The 23,332-nt window shown below is 42.7% G+C and overlaps 1 long non-coding RNA gene across 1 annotated transcript; it reads right to left on the bottom strand.

The window, feature by feature from the left end:
• Positions 1 to 21,668: 21,668 nt before the first annotated feature.
• On the bottom strand, positions 21,669 to 22,732 carry LOC133829290 (uncharacterized). Its single transcript, XR_009891664.1, has 3 exons — positions 22,509 to 22,732; positions 22,188 to 22,310; positions 21,669 to 21,979 (listed from the first exon to the last, which is right to left on the bottom strand). It is a non-coding gene; the product is annotated as an uncharacterized LOC133829290 (long non-coding RNA).
• Positions 22,733 to 23,332: the final 600 nt, after the last annotated feature.

The raw sequence follows: 23,332 nt of genomic DNA, 5'->3' as shown, positions 1-23,332 counted from the left end.
AGGGGCGTTTATTTAGGTGGATCCTTTTGTTACAGGATTTTGATCTGACCATAAAGAACAAGAAAGGAGTTGAGAACGTGGTAGCAGACCACTTATCTCGTCTTGAATTTTCTCATTTTGCTGATGGCCCAGCCATTTGAGATGACTTCCCTGATGAACATCTCTTCGCAGTCACTAAGTTTCCATGGTACGCTCACATTGTTAATTACTTAGTGACTGGCAAACTTCCTTCTACATGGAGTGCACAAGATAAACGTAAATTTTTGGCCGAGGTTCGTAACTTTTATTGGGATGATCCATATCATTTTAAGTATTGCCTTGAACAAATTATGAGACGTTGCATTCCAGTAGATGAAATTTTTAGTATTTAGAACTTTTTCCATAGTGAAGCATGTGGTGGTCATTTTTCTATGAAAAAGACTACTGCAAAAATCTTACAGTGTGGTCTTTATTGGCCCACTTTGTTCAAAGACACTATTAATTTCTGTCAGTTATGCGAATGGTGTCCGAAATTAGGTGCTCTATCTTGGTGACACATGATGCCACTAAACCCAATTCTTTTAATAGAAATATTTTATTGTTGGGGGATAGACTTTATGGTACCATTTCCACCTTCTTTTGGTTACCTTTACATTCTCCTCGCCATAGACTATGTCTTAAAATGGGTGGTTCGAAACAATGATAACACAACTATTTTGAATTTCTTAAAAGAAAATGTATTATCAAGGTTTGGCACACCACGAACTATCATAAGTGATCAAGGCACCCATTTTTGCAACCATTCTTTTGAAATCTTAATGCAAAAGTACGATGTACTTCATAAGGTTACATTGCCTTATCACCCATATACAAATGGCCAAGCTGAGTTAGCCAACCGCAAATTTAAGAAAATCTATGAAAAGACGGTTAACCCTAACTGCAAAGATTGGTCCTCATGACTTCTCTATGCTATTTGGGCATACCGCACTACTTACAAAACTCAACTTGGTATGTGTCCTTAAAGGCTAGTCTATGGTAATGAGTTTGAGCCAAACCACCGAGTGCATCTTTAAGAATCTCATCTACATCTCCACCCTAGAAAGCTGAGATCAAGGTGGACTGGCACATACATTGTGAAAACCGTCTTTCCCAATGGTGTTGTTGAGGTCGCATACCCAACCAATGGGAGAGGATTCAAAATAAATGGCCAGAGACTAAAACACTACATAGAGAGGGTGACCCAGCCTGAAGAAGTCACTTTTGTGGAACCGATTTACCAAGTATGAGTAGTGTTCCAATGCATTTGTACATAGGTTTATTTTCTTATTTCCCTTTTATCATTTTATTTCGCTATTTGTTATCGTTTTGTGTTTTTCAATTTTTCATGTTTAAGGAATCAATACACATCACTCAACTTGGACGCTATCCAGGTGTTCTCTTTCCCTGCTCTTAGACATTGAGGACACTGTCTAATTTTGGTTAGGGGTGGTAAGCATATTCATGATGATGAGCACATTCATGTGTGTTGATTTTGTTCATATTTATATTTTCATGGTCAATGTTTTTGAAAGTTACTTATTTATTCATGCAAAACGTTACTTTTGAGTCAATTTTTGTTATGTTTGTTACTATGAGTTTTTTTAGAGTTATAAAATGCACATGTCAAACATTGTTGTAAGATGGTTGTTAGCACGTATTTTCTTAGAAATTTAACATGTTTAAGTATTTCATTCTTTTCGGTGAGAGGTGAGACTTGAGAAAACAACTTTCAAATTTTCGTTGATTGATAGAAATTGTTATAAATATTTGCACAAGGTATTGTAGTATATGAAAGTTAATTAACTACTGCTACTCATTTACACATTTAATTTATAAAAAAAAAATTTGGTTAAAGTTTAAGTGCAAGAAAATAAAAAAAAAATAACACAATCATTTTTACATGGTTCGGCCATGATTTCTCACAACCTACTCCATGGGGCCTAGTCCAAAGGTGAAGCAAAACCACTAAAATAATTAGAGTTATTACAAGTATACAAAGTTGTAAAATAAATTAAAACTCCCTTCTAATATGCTTTACACACAAGAAATCAACTCCTTATTTTGTGAAAATCTTCAAGCAACCAGCCTCCCACTAGTTTTAAAATTCGTTGCACTCCCTCCGGCTACTGCTCAAGCTCTCCTTGAGACTTAGCTTGAACTCCCATCAAGCTTTGCACCAAAAATCGCAAGAAGAATGGTGAACAATCACCAAAATGCCATGGGCAATCAACAATGAAGCACTAAATGCTTTAAACCTTTTGTAGAGAATGTTTCTTGGAGAAGACACTTTTTACCTGGTCAAGAAGGTAAGGGAAACACAGAAAAAATGAATATATATGCTAGGGCACAAAATAGATAAGCTAGCTAAGCAAGTCATGTGCTGAAATAGAAATCATGTGCTACTGGGCTTTCAGTGTTATAACATGAAAACAATGTTTAAACATGAAAAAAAATGCATGACAAATAACACTTACAAACTCCCCCTTTGGCATGCATATGAACAGTGAACTTGATTTATAATTTTAGCACACAAAGCTGACAAAAATAGTAATAGAAAGATTTAATAATACCAGCTAACTATATTAGATAAAGTGCCATATCAGTGATACCAATAACAAATCCACCTGCTCAAAGTACAAATAGATATCAACAAAGAATATTCAAAAGCAGCAGGTAGTACGATTAGTTAAAATAGAACTAAAAAGAAGACAAACAAAGATAGATAAAAAAAAAAGGTGACCTAAAAAAACTCCCCCTCAATGTTCAGAGGCCATGCCAAAGCTGAACCAAAACAACTTGGAGGAAGAAGGCTGCTTCAAGGAGCCCGGAGGCATAACAAACTCCCCCTGAGAGGCAGCAACAGTAGGCACAGACTGGGGGTCAGCAGGCATCGAACCAGTGGCAGCAGCGCTAGGGACTTGCTCCCTTTGAGATGGTGGAGTGTCCTCAAATGAGTCATCAGCAGCGGAGGATGGAACAGAGAGAGGAGGCAGGCCAAGGTTGCTAAGAATGGCAGATTGAAAGGCTAGATTTTGAGCTTGAGCCAATCGAAACACAGATCAGAAGGACCGAAACTCAGTGCTGAGAGAATGAATCCATTCAAACAATCTATAATTGATTTGTCTTTTTTATTTATTTATTTATTTTTAAATATAAAGACACAGACGATAAATATAAAAAAAATTAAATATACATATATTTTTTGGGTTTTTTTAGATTGTTGAATAAAAGAGAACACACAGGATTAAGGAAATTTAGGTTAATACAAATATCATGAAACTAAACACAATACGGCAAAAGATGAACATCAAACCAAGAGACACAAAGCAAAATGAAAGACTTTCTTATCATAGTTGAAATAAATATATAGCATGTTGAAACATAGACATGACATATGAAAAATTGAGACCTAACAAGGCACAAGATAAAACTCAACATGGCAAAAGCAAAGAAAGTCAATATCCATTAGTGTGTGAAGTGTCCTCATGAGTTGCTTGCTATAGAAGTACCAGACAAACTCTCCCTAAAAAAATATTCTTTGTTTATTTGAATTTTTTTATTATTAATTAAAAAAAATAGAAATCCCCTCAGCCATTACCAATTAGAGAGCCAAGCACACAGGTAGCCCTCTCCACGGGTACACAGTCCTAAGTGAAGGAGCAAACTACACAAAGAAAAGTGACTCAATGGTAGCTTTCATAGTAAACCATAAGGCTTCTCTAATAGGGGAGACAAATCAATGCAATTACCAAGAATGAGAAATCAAGCATCATGTAATGCCCCGACTATTTCTAAGACCTCGGACCATTGAAAACTACTATGACATAGCTACTAATTTGAATACATATATAAGAAATAACATAACATTTTTTAAAACCCAAAATATTGTACCAAATACAAAATAAGGTAAAAATATAAAAAAATGTGATATGGGATCCCATTGTTATAAAATATAAAACATAAACTTTAATTGTTTAAATACTAAATACGGAAATATATCAAAACATAATTGAAAAGATTTTAAACGACGCCATCCTCGATCTTCACGCAGTCCATTCAACCAATTCATCCTCAACACACATGCCAAGCTGCCACAAATCATTCCTGCCTTCCATATTCATTTTCCTGCATCATTCTAAAAAGAAAGGAATGAGCCTAACGCCCAGCAAGGAAAATCTACTAACAACATATATCATAAATCATAAACATAATACTATATCATAAAGTACATACTTTAAAACATATGACTATAAAAACGTATATCATATAGGACTACAATATTAATGGCCATTAATTCATTAACATGGTATGTGATAAAACCATCTAGGTCCTCTGTCTACTAATCGAGATAGGATAGATCACAACTATAGTATATGATAACCCATCTAGGTCCTCTGTCTACTAATTGAGGTAGGGTAAATTGTACGCCCTAAATATCCACGGGATATTAGCGAGCTAGAAATGGGCATAATCCTATCAGCCACGTGGAAGCTCCTACCCGGAGCTGCTATTACAAATCTCTACCTCTTTAGCTCGAGGTAGCCAATGGTTTAGTAAGAATACTCAGGGATCGGGTCAGCAGCGTGGACACCACGAGCTGAGACTACATTAAGCTCAGGGTACGAGCTGGAGCTGACACGTCCGACCCTTTATAAAGTCAACCACGCAATGTAAACGTGCGCATATCTGAAATCACGTGTCTACTCCATTCTTGAAATCTTGGACACGCATCTTAAACGTACGTGTTCAGGCACCCCACGACTGGTTTGGGCCATGCGGCCCATTATCCCCCTTACCTATTGATTAGACCACACTTCATTGTCAAGTTTTAGAAATTATTCATGAATGTCACAGAAGTGACATGATGGGTAAGAAGGTCACGGGATGACCCCCTTTGCCAATACCCAGGTGTCCTCTCCCTATAAATATGGAGACCCTGGGTGTTGCAAAGGGTTGGCTTCTAATTTGTAAAGAAATACCCTGTAAGGAATATCAGAGATATATCAATAATATTGGCTGGTGGACTAGAAGGATTTTAACCTTTGAACCACCTAAAAAAGTATTCGAGTTATAATCTTCCTTTGAGATCGTTCATCTATTACGGTTCATCATTTAGCACTAATTCCTCTCCTTATTCATATAATTATCTATTGTCGAAGAATCGCGTCAACAGTTTGGTGCTTTCGTTGAGAGCTTTTCGATTGGTGCTATCGCAAAAACCCAACCATGGTAGTTACTCACTCAAGGCATGGTAACGAGGCGGATCAACGTGATTGGCAGGAGGCCCACCATGTCGCCATATCCGATGAGCAGAACCTTGAGGTTCAGCAGCGACCGGGCAAGCAGCCAATGGGCCAAGACGACACTGGAAGTTTGGCTCCCCGGCCGCCCAATCCGAACCCAGATTTCTACACGGTGGTAGAAATGGAAAATGCATAGTTGAGGAGTCAGCTGGCGAAAGCAAACCAGCAAATTCAAGAGGTTTTGGCCCGACTACCCCCTCTTACAACCGACGCAAACGTCAGAAAGAGGCATGGTGAGACTCATAAGTCCCGCCGGGGTAACTGGTCCAGGCCCAGTCGGTCAGTCAGACCCTCAACATCAAATTCTACTCCCATGTCGCATCACCAAGAAACCGCATTTGAGGAACTTCCTAGGGTCAATTAGCAATTCAGCCGATCGGTCCGGACCTCAACTCCTAGCTCACTTCCGCCCTCGAGTGCACCCAGGAGGGCTTGAGGAAGCTCACGAAGGAGATCCGGGGAGGGCTCGCGATGACAGCCCGCCCCGGCAAGCTGTCCTGCACCCCACTCAAACCGCCGAGCACAGGACGCGGAGGATGGTAGAGTGGAGCGGCCGCGACCTAGCTTAATCCGGCCTGACGGGACTAGGATCACGTCCCCAGTCAGGCATCCTCCTTCACCAATAAGATACCCATTTCCCCCCTGTCCAGTTCAAGACATTCCGGTTCATGGGAACAGCAGGAGAAATCCTCCTTCTGTCGGACCCTCCCATCATAGCCGGGCGCCCAGGGAAGTCCCAGATCCTTACCCGCAGCGGCGGGCTCTGATCTTTTCAAATGGAAGTTACTGGACTGGGAGTTGTCGAAGTGACATGTCCAGCGGAGACCTGCGCCATCGTTTGAGCTTGGCTCAAAGCCCTCGGCCCACCCTGAGGGGCGACCTCTGAGATCGTCTAAACTCTCAGAGAGGAGACCCAGTTGGGAATGGCAGTCGTGCTCGCCAAGGGGAAGGCCTATCTGAAGTACTTGACAGCGAGAATGTCCTACATAACCTATCTCAAGATAAGAGGGACTATAACCTGCCTAACACATAAAATGGAACTGGAGCTGTTGAACAGCCCCAGAATAACCAAGGAAGCAAGGATCAAACCCTGGAGCGACTGGCTCAGATGGAGGAACTGATGAGGAAGCTCTTGTCGGAAAAAGAAAAAGATGAGTATGACTCAGGGGACGAACTCGAGCTCTTCGCCCCCAGCATAGCAGCTATGGCATATCCACCTGGTTTCCGTATGCCTCACTTGTCCAAGTTCAATGGGGACGGGGACACGTCAAATCATCTGGGTATGTTCAACACCCTAATGATGGCCCACAACATCGGTCCCGAGCTGAGATGTTTAATATTTCCTTCAACCTTGACTGGGTCGGCCAGGCAATAGTTCAAGCAGAGTAAAAAGCAATCCATCAGCTCATGGAAAGCCTTTTCTGCCGACTTCAAGAGGGCATTACGAGCTTCTGAGGCTGCCCACGTCAAAGCCGACACCCTGGCGAACGTAAGACAACAGCCCGACGAACCTTTGAAAGCTTACCTGACCAGATTCGCAAACGTCATTGCTCAAACAAGAGACGCAGATGATAGGTCCAAGCTCATGGACTTGAGGACTGGGATCCTCGTCGGAGGCAGACTCTGAGAAGAGATACAGAGGAAAGGTGTCAGCACCGTGAACAAATTCCTAAATAGGGCCTAGGGATGGATAAACCTGGAGGAGATGCGAGCATCGGCCGCGGGAACCAGCCAAGCCCGTGAATAGCCCGTTGGAGTGGGAACAGATGTCGTGACAGCGACACAAACCGTTACACAGAATAACTAGTTTGGTGGAGGCAAGAGAAAAGGGAGCAACGGGGGCGGCCAGCACTGCCCAAAGAAGAACAAGTCCGTGGAAAAGTTTAAGCCAGTCTACGTGACTTATACCAAGCTCACACACACTAGGGAGAACATTTTCCTAACAAACTCTGCTCGCCTCCCCTGGAAGAAGCCAGAACAGTTGAAGCACCAGAAGGGTAAGCGAGACCCCTCCAAGTTTTGTCGGTTCCACAATGACATTGGCCACAACACTGATGATTGTAGGCACCTGAAGGATGAGATCGAGACTCTCATCAGAGCCGAACAATTGGCTCAGTATGCGCGGAATAGGGTTCCCGTCGGCCAACCCGCTCCGAAAGTTCCGATAAGTTAGCCTGGGTCTCGGATAGATCAGGACATCCCTCCTCTTGTGATAGGAGGAGAGATCTCCACGATCTTAGGAGGCCCCCATCTGGCTGGCACGAGCATAGGTGCCCAGAAGAGATATATCAACGAACTTAAGGCTCATAATGGAGTGGAGTTCGTCCCTGAGCAGCATCTACCCAAGAAGCAATGATTGGAGAGGCAACCAATCATATTCACCGAGGAAGATGCCAGTCACGTCCAGTTCTCTCATAATGACCCTCTGGTCGTAGCCGCTCAGCTCGCGAACTAGAGAGTTAGGAGAATACTGGTCGATAATGGGAGCTTGGTGAACCTGCTGTTCTGATCTATGCTGGAAAAGATGGGTTTATCTGTCACCGAGTTGAAAGCCACCTCCATGATGCTATGCGGATTCTCTGGAGAAGGGTCGGCAGCAATAGGAACAATTGAGCTGGTGATCACATTGGGAGAGGGACCTCGGACAGTCCCAAAACTCCTCGAGTTTGTGATCATCGATTGTCCCGCCGCGTACAATGCTATTTTGGGTCGACCTACTTTGATAGCGTTCAAAGCAATAACCTCCATCCACCACCTCGCGCTAAAATTCCCCTCTTCCTTGGGGATATGCACAGTTCGAGGTGATCAGCTCGCTGCCATGGAATGCTATAGCATTTCTATGAAGGGAAAATCAAAACCCGGGCAGCTGACAATGACAATCCATGGCGGGAATGAGGAATCTCAGGAACTTGTGCCTAGTTCTGAGATTGAAAAACCTCAGAGTGCCAAAGGGGAGTATATCATCTTAAATAATGATATTGACCCTAGAGTAGGCAAAGATAGATCTGAGCTCCAGGCCATCGAAGACCTCGAGAAGGTAAACATCGACCCATAAGACCCCTCGAAGGTGGTAAAGCTCGGGAAAAATCTATGTAGCGAAAGGAAGGTGGAGCTGATTAAGTTTCTGTAGGAGAATCTAGATGTGTTCGCCTGGTCTCATGGAGACATGGTAGGGATCAGTCCGAGCATCATCATGCACACCCTCCACTTGGATAAAAGTGTGCCTGCAAAATTCCAGAAACAAAGGCACCTAGGAACGACCCGAGTTGAGGCCCTAGAAGAGGAATTAGCCTGACTCTTAAAGTGCGGCTTTATCCGCGAAGCAAAGTTCCTGGTCTGGGTCGCCAATCTTGTGTTGGTCCCGAAGCCCAATGAAAAATGGCGGACCTGCATCGACTTCTCTGATCTGAACAAAGCCTGCCCCAAAGATTGCTTCCCCTTGCCAAGGATCGACTAATTGGTAGATGTCACGGCGGGGCACGAACTCATGTCTTTTATGGATGCATACTCGGGCTATAATCAGATCTCCATGAATCCAACAGACTAAGAACACACTAGCTTCATGACCCCAACTAACGTTTATTGTTACAAGGTCATGCCCTTCGGGCTGAAGAACGCCGGAGCTACATATTAGAGGTTGGTAAATAGGATGTTTACCAACCAGATCGGGAAGAACATGGAAGTGTAGGTTGAAGACATGCTTGTCAAGTCGAAAACTGCCGATAACCATGTCTCCGATCTGGAGGAATGCTTTAAGATATTGAGAGAATACGACATGAGGCTAAACCCCCAAAAATGTACTTTCGGGGTAGCATCAGGAAAATTCCTGGGTTTCATTGTCAATACCAGGGGAATAGAAGCAAACCCCGATAAGATCAGGTCGCTACTCGAGATGACCTCACCCCGGTAATGAAAGGACGTTCAAAGTCGGACAAGAAGGGTGGTGGCCCTTAATTGGTTTATTTCTAAATCTATCGACAAGTGTCTGCCATTCTACAACCTACTCCGGGGAAATAAAAAATTCGAGTGGACCGAGGAATGCGAACGTGCCTTCCTCGACCTGAAAACACATTTAGCCGAGCCGCCCGTATTATCCAAACCGACGGCAGGAGAGCCTCAATTCCTTTACCTAGCTTTCACAGAAGATGCAGCTAGCGCTGTATTAGTCCAAGAAGTAGACCAATCTCAAAAGTCAGTCTATTACATCAGCAAGAGGCTTCTCGGAGTTGAATCCCGGTATCCGTTAATGGAAAAAATGGCTTTCTACCTCATTACGGCCTCCCAAAAGCTCAGGACATATTTCCAATTCCACTCCATACACGTTATAACTGATCCGCCTTTAAGGCAGGTTTTACAGAAACCTGAAGCATTGGGACGTCTGTTGAAGTGGGCTATCGAACTCAGCCAATTTGAGATATTGTACATACTGCGAACTGCAATAAAAAGCCAGGCCCTGGCTGATTTTGTGGTAGAGTGCACAGGATTCCGAGAAGATCCTGTAGAAGAGTCAGCCCAGGCCTCCTTAGCCCAGGCCTCATGGACGGTCTTCGTAGATGGCTCTTCTAACGAGAACGGCTCCGGGGCTGGAATCATATTGATATCCCTGGAAGGACATCGATTCCACTTGGTGTTATGATTCGGATTCAAAGCGTCCAACAACGAGGTTGAATATGAAGTTTTACTGGCTGGGCTAAGGGTGGCCCAGGAGCTGAAGGCCAGCTCCATCTAGTGTTACAGCGATTCCTAGCTCGTGGTATACCAAGTGTTAGGGGAATACCAAGCACGAGGAACCAAGATGGCTGCTTACCTGGCCAGGGTAGAGAAAGAACTATCCGCATTTGAGCGCGGCTTAATTGAACAGATACCTCGGGAGCAAAATGCCAACGCGGACGCTCTGGCAAAGCTCGCTACCTCTGGGGAGACAGAGACTTTGGGGCTGGTGCCGGTAGAGTACTTGGAAAGACCGAGCATAGAGGAAGTCGGGGCGGGGTTTGAGATGATCGACGCCAGACCGACCTGGGTGACCCCCATCCTCGAGTATCTCACAGCAGGGAAGTTACCCGAGGAGCGAAATGACGCAAGGCAGGTACTTTACTAGGCTCCAAGGTATACAGTGATAGATGAGATATTATATCGGCGTGGACACTCCTTACCTCTCCTGCGGTGTGTTCTGCCAAGCGAGGCAAAGACCATTTTGCAGGAGGTGCACGAGGGTTTCTGCGGAGATCACACTGGGGGGCAAAGCCTGGCCCTGAAGATAGTAAAGCAAGGGTATTATTGGCCCACTTTGTCAAAGGACTCGATCTCCTATGTCAAGAAGTGTGACAAGTGCAAGCGATTCGCCACAATTTCCTAGGCTCCCCCGGTTGAGCTGAAGATGATCACATCCCCATGGCCATTCGCGGTCTGGCGTATTGACCTGGTTAGTGCCCTCCCTAATGGAAAGGGAAAAGTTTGCTACGCGGTGGTGGCTATCGACTACTTCACCAAGTGGACAGAAGCAGAGCCCCTGGTGACGATCACTTCAAAGAGAGTCCTCGACTTCATGGTCAAGAGTATTATCTGCCGATTCGGGCAGCCAAAGAAGATCATGTCGGATAATGGAACGCAGTTCGATAGTGACATCTTCACCAAATTCTGCGAGAAGCACGAAATTGTTAAAAGCTTCTCCTCCGTGGCCTATCCCCAGGCCAATGGGCAGGTCGAGGCTGTCAATAAGATGCTAAAGGAAAGCCTTAAGAAAAGACTAGATGAAGCCAAGGGAGTCTGGCCCGAACAGCTCCCCCAGGTATTGTGGGCATATCGGACCTCACATCGAACTTCGACGGGTCATACTCCTTTCTCCCTAGCTTTCGGAAGTGAGGCAGTCCTTCCTGTCGAAGTAAAGGTAGCCTCACATAGAGTCCAGGCATTTGACCAAGACAGGAATGACGAATTGCTCTGCGCGTCCCTTGACCTAATTGACAAAAAATGAGAGGATTCACAGCTGTAGCTCGTGCATTATCAATCAAAGGTCACTCGTTATTTCAACTCAAATGTCAAGAAATGCATCTTTAGCATTGGCGACCTGGTGCTCAGGAGAGTCTTCCTAGCCAGTAAGGATCCCAAGGACGGAGTGTTGGGACCCAATTGGGAAGGGCCCTATCAAATAACCGAGGTCGTGAAAGGAGGAACCTACAAGCTAGCTCAGCTTAATGGAGAAGCGGTCCCACGGACTTGGAACGCTATACACTTGAAGAAATATTATCAATAATATCTTTGTAAGGCTTAATTGGAAAAGCCATCTTTTGTTTATTAAGTAATAACAGTTATCTTTTACATTATTGTATATGTTTGTGGGTGTAAACTCAGGTAACCATGAAAGACCCTTTCCTAATTACTTGGGGGGCATATATCCTCGATATAACCAGGTCCTAAAACTTAAAAGCTAGTTCAAATTGATTGATCGATGTTTTTCTTAAAAAGCACGAGATATCGATAAAGAATTGACGCAAACTCTGTTTTCAAATTAATATCCTGGATATAACCAAGTCCTAAAAGTTAGAAGTTAGTTCAAATTGATTGATCGATGTTTTTCTTAAAAAGCACGATATATCGATAAAGAATTGACGTGAACTAAGTTTTCAAATTAATATACTGGATATAACCAGGTCCTAAAACTTAGAAGTTAGTTCAAATTGATTGATCGATGTTTTTCTTAAAAAGCACGAGATATCGATAAAGAATTGACGCAACCTAAGTTTTCAAATTAATATCCTGGAGATAACCAGGTCCTAAAACTTAGAAGTTAGTTCAAATTGATTGATCGATGTTTTTCTTAAAAAGCACGAGATATCGATAAAGGATTGACGCGAACTAAGTTTTCAAGTTAATATCCTGGATACAACCAGGTCCTAAGTCTTAGAAGTTGGTTCAAATTGATTAACAGATGTTTTTTCCTACAAAGCATAGGATGTCAGTCACAACACCAACAAAAACTAAGTTCTCACCAAATGCATTGAAGAGGAGTAACAGTAAGGTCGAGACAAAAATATGTAAATAGATTGAAATAAATCTGGAGACACCAATAATTTCGAGGATAAAAACCTCCTAATGAAAAATTACAAAAAAGAAAAAGTAAATAAAAGGAAAGGAGAAAAATCCTAAGCCACGCCAGGCCGCTCTCATGAAGTCACCCCCTCGCCATCCTTCTCGATGGCAGTGGAGGTCTCCCCGGTCTCGAAAGGCGCCTCTTGTTGAAGGCGAGCTTTAAACTTCTCCAAGAAGGACTCCCACACATCCGGCCCCAGGTAGGAAAAGTCACCATCCTGGTTAAAGGCCCAGCAATGGTACAGAATGGCCTCCATGGAGGAGCTGGAAGCTGCCCTCTCCACTACAAGGGCAGCCTTGGCCTCCTCGAGTTCGACCTTCGTGGGGTCCTGGGTGACCTTGGCAGCCTCAGCCTCTAGGAACTTGGCCCGAGATGCCTCCAGCTCGGCCTGCGCAGCAACCAAGGTGGTCTGCGTAACCCTCTCGCTCTCCCGGGCAGTCGCCAGGGCAGCCTTGGCATCCTGCTCCTATTGTTGAGCGGAAGCGAGGGCGGCCTAGGCAGCCTGGTGCTCACCCCGGATCTCATCAATCCTGGTCCTGGACCGAGATATGCTCCGGTGAAGAGCCAAAGCCGCCTGCAAGACAAAACGATAATAAGGCAAGTGCCTTAGAAAAAAAAACAACATAAAGAACCAGTGGTAAAGCAAGGTTACCATGAGGGTCATCCCCAGTGAAGACTCCATCACATGCTTGGGGCTCTTAGTCTCGATCTCCCGCAAGTCCCTTGAGGTGGCGTTGTAGCAGTGGTCCAACCATCCCCCGAAAGACCTCGGGGACTTTCTCCAAGGCCTGAGGATTGACCAGGACGCGCACGTCGGGAGTCGGGGCTGACAAGGTCCCGGTTGGTACCTCCTGTTTTCGATTAGGGACAGGAGGTCGCGAGGGAGGTGGAGCCATCTTCTCCACTGCAGGAGGGGGTGGAGGCACCCTCCCTATGGCAGCAGGACCCTGGTTTTTCCCCTTGGCAGGAGACTTGGAGCTAGTCCCGGGGGGAGGAGTTTTCTTGGTCATCCGGAGCCTCTTCACTAGGGGTCCAGACGACCCGGAGGAGGGATTTCCCCCCTGGAACATAGACCGCAGAAACGTGTCCCTGGGTTGCGACATCTCCTCGTCTGAAACAAAGAGAGAATCATTAGTATGCATGTAAAAATACTTTGATAAAAAAAAAATGCAAAAGTATGTATTGAAAAAGGTCCTACCCTCTGAGCTAGAGGAGGAATCTATTGTCAAGACCTCTAGCCCCGGAGCGTCTACGGGGGAGTCTAAGATAATGACTTCACAAGTGAGAGGAGGCTCTGGGTCCGGATCCGCCTCAAGACTGGACTCCTCTACATACTGCCTAAGACCCGGAGCTACTACACTCTCCAGAAGGGAGGGCCACGACCTAAGATTGGTCCCGTACTCCTGAAAAAAGGCCGACCTAAGGGCCAGGGTATTATCTACTACTACAGTACCCCTAGGGCAGCCCATGTCATAACACAACACAAGCTGGTCAACACACTGGAGTAGAGTGATGTTGCGATCTGGGTCGTTTTGGTGGCGGTGAACGAGTTGGCTGGGGTTATACCTAGCAAGTTGTAGGTTTGCGGCGGCCCTGTCTAAGTCCCTAAATAAGTAAGGGTTACCTTGGCCGGAGGGGTCGGCTGCTGCCCCAAACTGGGTCCGCTCCGCGTTGACCTCCTGGGCAACCTCAAGAGACCGCTTCTGGCGCACGAGGGGGACCTCATCCTCCTCGTCCTCGTCCTCATCCGCGGCCTTCTTCTCGGGGATGGGCGCCATCTCGCGAGCAGTGGGGATGGTCCGCGGCCTCCTCAAAGCTAGAGTCTAGCCTGGGGAATTAACTTACACGCCAGCATCGTCTCATCAGACACGAGCTGGCAGTAATCTTTTTCACTTGGGGGGAGCCCCGCCAAGGTTTCATACTGACCCCCATGGGTCACCGAATTTGCCGTCCTCGCGAAAATAGCTGCACGATAGTTTTCAATTCAGCAATGAATTGAAAGAGACTAATCAGCAACAAGCTAGCGAGCGAAAGTTAAAAGGAACTTACGAGGACGGTTGAAGTAATGATATTCGCAGTTGCAAAACCCCGTTGACATGAAGAATTGATCCTTGAAGTCATTGGGGTGGCTGGGCAGCTCGATGACCGCGGCTGAATTGGGAAAATGGGTCAAGTACTAGAACTCATCACCTCTCCCCCGTTGGTCCAGGCTAGCTTTGAGGTAGAAGAAGTAGAGGATGTTCGCCGGCGTGGGGACCTCCCATTCCTGCTTCAGGAACAAGTACTTCAACCCCGCTAACAGACGGTAGGAGTTAGGGGGGAGCTGAAAGGGGGCCAACTTCACGAAATTTAAGAAGTCCGCGAAGTACTGGTCCAAGGGGAGAAAGGCCCCAGCCTTGAGGTGTTCGTCGCTCCAGGTCACGAACTCCTCATCGAGCGGTGCACAGCTCCGCTCACCCTCCAGGGGAGGACGAGTGACCAGGGCGCCCTTCCCTATCTTGATGTTGTGGGAGAGCATGATTTTATTGACTTTCCCCTACATTGTGACCTTCGAGGCAATCCTCTCAACCTCAAAGAAGGCATCAGGTCCCACCTCGACCTCCTTCTCCACGGTGGGACCAAAGTGGGGAATTGGGGATTCTGTTGCCACCTCTTTCCCTTTATTGGGGTGCTGGGAGGATGAGCTGCCAACACTCTTCTTGGATGCGCTCTTCTTGGGTTCCATCTGGTCGCCTAACGAACAAAGAAGAAAGTTTAGAAAAGGCGACTTAAGCATAAGAAAGAATCCAGTACGAAGAATGGTTTCCTTTATACGGGCTGAGGTAATCTCAGCCCGTGGCGAGTGAGACCACGCGATTTTATGAACGCGCGCCTATGCTCCCAACGGGTCCCTGATTGCTCGGGATCCGGGTGTCAGGAGGGTCAGGATAAAGTTTGCCTTGGAAGGAAAGTTTCGAAAGGCAAAACTACTTGTGAAGCGTGTCTCCTAAGCAACCCGGTTTTTGTACCCTAGAAACTTGTTGTTCCAAACAGGCATAAAAAATTTTACCCAGAAAATCATCCCAGAATTTTGTTCTATGAGTCATGTTCCTAAGCATTCTCTGTCCAACGGTCAATACCCCTAGGATAAAAACCTATGCACAAAAAACCAGCAAAGAAAAACAACCTACTGCATGTGGCTAAGAAGAAAGTTCACCTAAGCAGAGAAAAATCGAAACATTTAAAGCATACAACAAACAGAGGACGTACAGAAGTTTTTTGCTGCATAAAGACTGAAAAAAGCGTCAGGGTTGGGATCCTAGTGGAATCCTTGGAACTGGAGTCACGAAAAAACCCTCATGTCTGAAACTCAGGAACGTCTGGAACAACGATCGGAAGAAAGAAAGGGTTTTGAGACTGAGAAGAGAGAAGAAAGAAGATGAGAAAAAAGTTCAAATAAAAAGCTGCCTCATGCGAAAGGTGGCCAACCTTATATATACATAAAAGGCAAAACAATGAGGGCCGTTCGATTGTCTTGATGTGGGATACGAGGATCACAACTCGAATGACGAAACAACGGCCGAAGATAGGCTAGGCCATTTAATGCGGTTCTCGGAAGACGGATCGTCACTAACCACGATGCTCCACGTATTCGACACTAGCGTAATGGGCGGGATATGAAGAGTCGACAAGGAAACCTAAAAGTCCCCACTGTGGCCACAGATGACGTCATATGCCACAAGCAAGGGCTTGGGGGGCAAATGTACGCCCTAAATATCCATGGGTTATTAGAGAGCTGGAAATGGGCATAATCCTATCAGCCACGTGGAAGCTCCTACCCGGAGCTACTGTTTCAAATCTCTACCTCTTTAGCTCGAGGTAGCGTGGACACCACGAGCTGATACTACATCAAGCTCGGGGTACGAGCTGGAGCTGACACGTCCGACCCTTTATAAAGTCAACCACGCAAAGTAAACATGTGCATATCAGACATCACGTGTCTACTCCATTCCTGAAATCTTGGACACACAGCTTAAACGTGCGTGTTTAGGCACCCCGCGACTGGTTTGGGCCATGCGGCCCATTATCCCCCTTACCTATTGATTAGGCCACACTTCATTGTCAGGTTTTAGGAATTAATCATGAATGTCACAGAAGTGACATGATGGGTAAGAAGTTCACGGGATGACCCCCTTTGCCAACACCCATGTGTCCTCTCCCTATAAATATGGAGACCCTGGGTGTTGCAAAGGGTTGGCTTCTAATTTGTAAAGAAATACCCTGTAAGGAATATCAGAGATATATCAATAATATTGGTTGGTGGACTAGAAGGATTTTAACCTTTGAACCACCTAGAAAAGTATTCGAGTTATAATCTTCCTTTGAGATTGTTCATCTATTACGGTTCATCATTTAGCACTAATCCCTCTCCTTATTCATAAAATTATCTATTGCCGAAGAACCGCGTCAACATAAATCATAACTCTAAACCATGAAAATGATAAAAATTCTTAGGGCTTGCTATCTAAGCAAGTCATATGCCCAAGGACTACAACATATTTACACATATACATATCATAGCATAAAACATATCGTAACATATAAACACATATAATCTAACCTATTTTCTTTATCGAAATTCGGGATATGGAGACAGGAACGGGATTTTGGAACACTCCTAAAACCAACAACAAGAATCATGAGTTTCTAAAGAAAAGGAATGTAAAAGACAACTAAACCATCAAAGAAGAAACTTACCGGAAAGAACCTTAAGTTTCAAGAAACTTAAACACCTAACCAAAATTATAAATTAACCCCAAAATAGCATACCCAAATTATAAGAAAGCCTATCGAGGCTACAATTGCGGAATTTACACTTTCAAAATTTTTATTTGTTCTAGTATGTAAATAAATGGCAAATATGGTCCAAGTAATAAATGCCCAAGTCTCCTTTGGATCCCAATTCCAATAGGATCCCCATGCTTCATTAGCCCAATCATAAACAAGAGTTAGGATCTAAAAGAAAATAAAAGAAACTAAAGAACTATGAAAAACTGAACTTAAGGATAAGAATACCTTGAAGGATCTTATGACTTGATCTATACCTCGATACCGAAATAACACTATATCTTACTTCCCAAGTGTTTAGAAAAGCTTAGATTGGAAAAGCTTTTTAACCAAAAACCCAAGTGTTTCTCTCTATAGTAACCTTAGCAGCTTGGAGGCTCTGAACAATGCTTGAATGATTAGTGAAATGGCTGAGTACTATAGAGTTCAAGGAGTGAAACTAACCCCTTTTCATTTGAATAAATAAATGAATATAAAATGAAAAATATTTGAATTTTTGTTCAACAGATGTCCACAACTCAGTCAAAATCGTTCAAAGGCAAGTCCAAGTGGTTAAGACTGTTTTTAAATTTAAAATCCTCAAGATTCAAAAATTAACCCCCAAGGGCGATATATCGCCTACCCTAGGTGATATACCGCCCAGACCTATTTCCCGAGCCTCGTTCATTCGTTCGTTCGAAGTCGACGTGTTTTCCGTATCTCCCATAGGTGATATATTGGCCCCTATAGCTGCGATATATCGGGATACGTTAATATATCAAACACGTATTTACACTTTTTCAGCATATTTTGAATTGATTAAACAGCTTTGACTGAGTCCAAATGTGGACCTAACAGCTGCTGGAAGGTTCTGGAACTTCTAGATCTTTCTTTTAATTAATCTATTCATCAATAATACTTAAATCCTTAATAAACATGATTATGACAAGTGTCACATTCTTAATAATCCTATCTAAACCTTATGTTATAATAAATAATATTTCTAGGACCAGCAATATTAATCAATAATTGTTGCTATGAGTGGACAACTAAGTCCCGGCTTGAACCAAAATCCACGGAAACTAACATACTACCAACTACTACTACTGCTGCTGCTACTCCTGCTCCTGCTGCTGTTACTACTGCTACTGCTGCTACTACTACTTCTACTACTGCTACTACTACTACTGCTGCTACTGCTCTTACTGCTCCTACTACTGCTACTACTGCTACTACTGCTCCTACTGCTCCTACTACTACTCCTACTACTGCTACTACTGTTACTACTGCTGCTACTGCTGCTACTGCTGCTACTGCTGCTACAACTGCTACTGCTACTGCTACTGCTACTGCTACTGCTACTGCTACTGCTACTGCTGCTACTACTGCACCTACTACTACTGCTACTACTGCTACTGCTGCTACTGCTGCTACTGCTCCTATGCTACTGCTGCTACTACTGCACCTACTACTACTGCTACAGCTGCTACTGCTGCTACTGCTGCTACTGCTCCTACTGCTCCTACTGCTACTACTGCTACTACTGCTACTGCTACTGCTACTACTGCTGCTACTGCTCCTACTGCTCCTACTGCTCCTACTGCTCCTACTGCTCCTACTGCTACTACTGCTACTACTGCTACTACTACTACTACTACTACTACTACCACTACCACTACCACTACCACTACCACTACCACTACCAATACCACTACCACTACCACCACTACTACTACCACTACTACTACCACTACTACTACCACTACTACCACTACTACTACCACCACTACTACCACTACTACTACCACTACTACTACCACTACTACTACCACTACTACTACCACTACTACTACTGCTGCTACTACTGCTGCTACCACTACTGCTACCACTACTACTGCTGCTGCTACTGCTGCTACTGCTCCTACTGCTCCTACTGCTCCTACTGCTACTACTGCTACTACTGCTACTACTGCTCCTACTGCTCCTACTGCTCCTACTGCTACTACTGCTACTACTGCTACTACTCCAACTACTACCACTACCACTACCACTACCACTACCACTACCACTACCACTACCACTACCACTACCACTACCACCACCCACTACCACTACTACCACCACCACTACCACCACCACCACCACCACCACCACCACCACCACCACCACCACCACTACTACTACTACTAGTAGTTGCCTTTCTTCCCAAACCGCTTCTCACATTTCATCGGAGATATCTTTAAGAAGACTTGATCTCCAACTTTGAATTCCACATCACGCTACTTGGCATCCGCATAAATTTTCTGTCGGCATTGAGTAGCGAGCATACGCTTTTTAATCAACGCTACTGCATCACGAGCCTCTCTAACATCTTTGGGTCCAAGAAATTGTCTTTCTCCTACCTCGTCCCAATGTAACGGCGATCGACACCTCCTTCCATAAAGTAACTCATAGGGTGCCATCCCGATCGTTGACTGGTAGCTATTGTTGTAGGAGAACTCTATCAATGGGAAATACTTACTCCATGATCCTTCGAAATCTAGTACACAAGCGTGTAACATATCTTCTAAAATATGTATGGTACGCTCGGACTGACCATCGGTTTAAGGATGAAATGTCGTACTAAGATTTAACTTGGTACCCATGGCTTGCTGCAAGCTTCTCCAAAATCTCGATGTAAACAGCGATCCTCTATCGGATACTATGGTCTTAGGGATTCCATGCAGTCGCACTATTTCTTGAACATAGATGTCTGCGTACTGGTCGACAGTGTACGTACACTACAAGAAAAAAGCTTTTAATAACACCAAAAATGTGTTATCAAAACATACCATAACACTTTTTGATGTGTTAAGACCGACTATGTTATCGTAGGTCAGGGTACTTTACATAACACTTTATCATTATTATACAGATGTGTTATTATACTGTCAACGATAACACAATTTATGTGTTATTTTAACAAATAGATAAGTGTTTAATTATGTTATTTATAGTCGATTATATAACACATTTCAATACTTATAAATTTGTGTTATGCTACACTTTAGTATAACACATTTTTTGTGTTATACTATACTTTAGTATAACATATTTTTTGTGTTATACTACACTTTATTATAACGCATTTTTTGTGTTATACTACACTTTATTATAACACATTATTATTGTTATACTACACTTTAGTATAACACATGTGTTGTATTAGCTTAGAGAAACATAATCCTTTTTTACTTACACAAAACTAGGAAAACAAATATGAAAGTTGAAGCCAAATAAAGTAACATAAATAGATTTTTATTAATTACTCAAAATGTAATTACAATATTTAGTCTACTAGTCTAGGCTTAAGAAATCATATTACAACATAATTTATGCCCAATTCAGATTCCTTTATCACTAAATACAAAACAAGAAATGTATACAAAAATTAGTGAAATACATTCTTCCATTCTAAAGGCCTCAACTACAAATGTTGTCAAGAATTGCTCCGAAGAAATCATCTCAATATACTGCACATTGTAAAAAAAAAGTCCTTTTATTATTAAGAACATAAGACTTAAGCTAGTTTCCACCTGTAAGCATATAAAGTTTAAATTAAATTTGTATTAACTCCAAAACTTGACGAAACAGCAGGGTATAGCAAGATGTACTACCATGCAAAACAATGACTGAAGCAACAAAACATATTGCTTCTTCCCTCTAAAATTAAACAAGAAATACAGAGAAAAACTCAGAACCTGCATGTATTAATTTAAAGAGCATTAATTTAAAGATCCAATCCTAGGAAGCCACAAATAGAGAAAAACTCAGATGCTGCATGCATAGGAAGATCATGAAATTTCTAGGAAGTACGAAGCATAAATGTAGAAAGACAGCTCTGACGTACTGACCTGTTCAAAAAATAAAAGTGTTACTCAATTATCAACACATAAAAAGCATAGAACAACAAGATTCAATTGCTACTGCAAAAGCAGAAAACATAGAAACAAATGACCAAGGGATGATCAGAAAGTCGTTCTCTTCAACACCCAAAGCTAGTTTCTTATTGTTACTAAACTCACTCCCATAAAGAAATAATATAAATCAAGAAAAACAAAAAGAACAAAGAACATAGAGAGAAACTAATTTCAGAGGAAAAATAAAACAAATAAGGTCATTAAATACAAGAATTGAAACTTATCACATTTGAGAGTAAAGGAAACCAGGAAACCAGACCTATGCAACTCAGGAGAAAAATAAAGGGAAAGGACAATTCATACTAACTAATTTATCACCCTATATTCCATAAGAAGAACCAATATGAAGAAACAATTCATACAGTTTGTACTAACTTCTATCCCCATTTATTTCTTCTCTAAAGACCTAGCAAGGTTAATTCCTTTCTGTAAAGTTCAATACAAACATAGCATTCATGTGTAAATAGCTTTGGCAAAATTCTCTTTGTGATAGGTAACCAACAGGGCATCAAGTATGGCATCCAAATTAACAAGTAGAATGTGAATATGGCTGTTAGAGGTCCTTTATGAAGCCCATGCTATTCCTCTTATTCTCCCAAAGATTCTCTTTCTTTCTAAGTTGGAAGTGGGAAATGTGTTTAGAGTTAGGTTATGGGGAACAAGACAAACAAAAACTGGGAAAAAAAAAAGTGGAAACAAATAAATTACCCTATTTCTTTAAATGAATACTCTTTCACTCTCTTAGATAATTCAACTTCAGTAGCAGCTGCACCAGGAACCATTCGGCTATCCCTGCACATAGCCTAACAGGAAAAGTACCCGGTAAGAATGGTTAGTGGGGTAGATAAGTTTCCAATTCATAAGTCTGATGCAACAAGTACTGTCAAAAAACCTACTCTGTATGGATCATACGGTCATACCATCCTAAGAAGATTGTAATAGACAATTAAAGATACCTAATGTTGCTTCTAAATAAAGATCGATACACAAAGAAAAACTAGTCCAAATTACCTTGTAAGTATTTACTTCATCATCAACTGCTCTTTCAATGTCATCTAAAATGCTATATGTGGTTCCTCGCAATAAAACAGTGGTTACGGAGTTCCCACCTTCTTCATTCTTCACAACAGTGACCTATATTTACGTTATGGAAATTGTTAATGAGATTAAAAGGAAAAATAAATAATAAAAACAACAGGAACAAAATACCCAAGGGTGGTAGCTCAAACAATTAGCCTTTGGTTTGCTCACACAAAGTCTGAAGTTTGAGTCACACCCGGATACTTATATTGCAATTGCTATCGTTTCCTGATCCACAAAATATTTATGTACCCTAGCACCACCAATTTCTTCTACTGAAACTGAATCAGCATGTCCCAAGTCATCTGGGTTTGGCTTGCTAAGCTTTAACTGTAACACAAATAAGAATATTGTTAGAGAATTTTGGAAAAAATTCAAAAAATTTGAGTACTATTAAATGATAGCTGACTTACCATAGCAACAGCACCAGTAGTACGGCAAATTAGTAAGTTAATTAATAAAAAAACACAATAGAAGGTGATATACTTGTAGCGCTCACAGAAATGAAGTGTCGTCTCCCCAACTGCTGCTCCACTAACAATTACTTTGGCAGTGGAATCAGCAACTGCCTTTATAAGCTCCTCAACTTTAGCTTCTTCAGTTTTCGCATAATTTTCTAGCTACAAGATATTAAAAAAGCTATGAGAACTACTTAAAGGCACATAATACATAAAAATGTCAAGGATAACATAACAAGCCAAGATATTAAGAAGTAATTTTATATCAACTGGAGCAAGAACAGAGAAGAATAGTATTCTCACGATGGTGTCATTTGGCATCCCTGAGTCAGGAATACCCACCAATATCATGGGAAAGAATAGAATTGCAAGCCCAAAACTGTCCAGCAAGAAAAGCTTTTCTTTTTATAATTCATCATTCATTAAGGAGAAAATATGAACTAAACAACCAAAAGAACCCAGAAAAATGGATGCCACTAAACATTAATATGAGATGAAGGAAAATTTTGCACAATACATTAGTTACGTGGAGGATCAAAATTAGCCACAACAACAAAGGCATTGACAGACAGGCAACTGCAAGTGCATGCAAATAAAAAGCAAAAAATAAAGAAAATA

This window comes from Humulus lupulus, chromosome 4, assembly GCF_963169125.1.
Source record: "Humulus lupulus chromosome 4, drHumLupu1.1, whole genome shotgun sequence".
NCBI lineage: Eukaryota > Viridiplantae > Streptophyta > Magnoliopsida > Rosales > Cannabaceae > Humulus > Humulus lupulus.
Note: the sequence above shows the minus strand (reverse complement) of the source record. Positions and strands in the feature narration are given on the sequence as shown.